At 41.0% G+C, this 2,528-nt stretch overlaps 1 non-coding gene across 1 annotated transcript; it reads right to left on the bottom strand.

Annotated features, from left to right (window-relative positions):
- Positions 1-532: 532 nt before the first annotated feature.
- On the bottom strand, positions 533-640 carry LOC112767956 (small nucleolar RNA R71). Its single transcript, XR_003185395.1, has one exon. It is a non-coding gene; the product is annotated as a small nucleolar RNA R71 (small nucleolar RNA).
- Positions 641-2,528: the final 1,888 nt, after the last annotated feature.

Genomic DNA, 2,528 nt, shown 5'->3' on the forward strand with positions numbered 1-2,528 from the left:
AGCAGGAGCAAGGACAAGAACATTCTTGTTGAAGCAGATCCTGAACCTGAAAGGACTCTAAAAAGGAAATTAAGAGAAGCTAAAATACAACAATTCAGAGACAACCTTATAGGAATTTTCGAACAGGAAGAGGAGATGGCAGCCGAAAATAATAATAATGTAAGGAGGATGCTTGGTGACTTTACTGCACCTAATTCCAATTTACATGGAAGAAGCATCTCCATCCCTGCCATTGGAGCAAACAATTTTGAGCTTAAACCTCAATTAGTTTCTCTGATGCAACAAAACTGCAAGTTTCATGGACTTCCATCTGAAGATCCCTTTCAGTTCTTAAACTGAATTCTTGCAGATCTGTGATATTGTTAAGACTAATGGAGTAGATCCTGAAGTCTACAGGCTCATGCTTTTCCCTTTTGCTGTGAGAGACAGAGCTAGAATATGGTTAGATTCTCAACCTAAAGATAGCCTAAACTCTTGGGATAAGCTGGTCATGGCTTTCTTAGCCAAGTTCTTTCCTCCTCAAAAGCTTAGTAAGCTTAAAGTGGATGTTCAAACCTTCAGACAGAACGAAGGTGAATCCCTCTATGAAGCTTGGGAGAGATATAAGCAACTGACCAAAAAGTGTCCTTCTGATATGCTTTCAGAATGGACCATCCTGGATATATTCTATGATGGTCTGTCTGAATTAGCTAAGATGTCATTGGATACTTCTGCAGGTGGATCCATTCACCTAAAGAAAATGCCTGCAGAAGCTCAAGAACTCATTGACATGGTTGCTAATAACCAGTTCATGTACACTTCTGAGAGGAATCCTGTGAGTAATGGGACACCTCAGAAGAAGGGAGTTCTTGAAATTGATACTCTGAATGCCATATTGGCTCAGAACAAAATATTGACTCAGCAAGTCAATATGATTTCTCAGAGTCTGAATGGAATGCAAGCTGCATCCAACAGTACTCAAGAGGCATCTTCTGAAGAAGAAGCTTATGATCCTGAGAACCCTGCAATAGCAGAGGTAAATTATATGGGTGAGCCTTATGGAAACACGTATAACCCCTCATGGAGAAATCACCCAAATCTCTCATGAAAGGATCAACAAAAGCCTCAACAAGGCTTTATTAATGGTGGAAGAAACAGGTTTAACAATAGTAAACCTTTTCCATCATCCACTCAGCAACAGACAGAGAATTCTGAGTAGAATCCATCTAGCTTAGCAAATATAGTCTCTGATCTATCTAAGGCCACTATGAGTTTCATAAACGAAACAAGGTCCTCCAATAGAAATTTGGAGGCACAAGTGGGCTAGCTGAGTAAAGGAATCACTGAAACCCCTCCTAGTACTCTCCCAAGCAATACAGAAGAGAATCCAAAGAGAGAGTGCAAGGCCATTGATATAACAATCATGGCCGAACCTACAAGAGAGGAGGAGGACGTGAATCCCAGTGAGGAAGACCTCCTGGGACGTCCAGTGATCAATAAGGAGTTTCCTTCTGAGGAACCAAAGGAATTTGAGACTCATCTAGAGACCATAGAGATTCCATTGAACCTCCTTATGCCATTCATGAGTATTCTTCTTCTGAAGAGAATGAGGATGTTACTGAAGAGCGAGCTGCCAAGTACCTTGGTGCAATCATGAAGCTGAATGCCAAATTATTTGGTAATGAGACTTGGAAAGATGAACCTCCCTTGCTCATCAATGAACTGAGTGATCTGGATAAATTGACATTGCCTCAGAAGAAACAGGATCCTGGAAAATTTTTAATACCTTGTACCATAGGCACCATGACCTTTGAAAAGGCTCTATGTGACATTGGGTCAGGGATAAACCTCATGCCCCTCTTTGTAATGGAGAAACTGGGAATCTTTGAGGTGCAAGCTGCCAGAATCTCATTAGAGATGGCAGACAACTCAAGAAAACAGGCTTATGATTAGGTAGAGGACGTGTTAGTAAAGGTTGAAGGCCTTTACATCCCTGCTGATTTCATAATCCTAGACACTGGGAAGGAAGAGGATGAACCCATCATCCTTGGAAGACCCTTCCTAGCCACAGCAAGAGCTGTGATTGATGTGGACAAAGGAGAGTTAGTCCTTCAATTGAATGAGGACAACCTTGTGTTTCAAACTCAAGGATCTCCTTCTGTAACCATGGAGAGGAAGCATGAAAAGCTTCTCTCACTGCAGAGTCAATCAAAGCCCCCACAGTCAAACTCTAAGTTTGGTGTTGGGAGGCCACAACCAAACTCTAAGTTTGGTGTTGAACCCCCACAATCGAACTCTAAGTTTGGTGTTGAGAGGTTCCAACCTTGCTCTAATTATCTGTGAGGCTCCATGGGAGCTCACTGTCAAGCTATTAACATTAAAGAAGCGCTTGTTAGGAGGCAACCCAATGTTATTTAATCATTTTTATTTTATTTTCTCTTTGTTATTTCATATTTTATTAGGTTGATGATCATGTGGAGTCACAAAAACTACTGAAAAATCAAAAACAGAATGAAAAATAGCATTGAAAATAGAACACCCTGGAGGAA

This window comes from Arachis hypogaea, chromosome 17 (assembly GCF_003086295.3).
Source record: "Arachis hypogaea cultivar Tifrunner chromosome 17, arahy.Tifrunner.gnm2.J5K5, whole genome shotgun sequence".
NCBI lineage: Eukaryota > Viridiplantae > Streptophyta > Magnoliopsida > Fabales > Fabaceae > Arachis > Arachis hypogaea.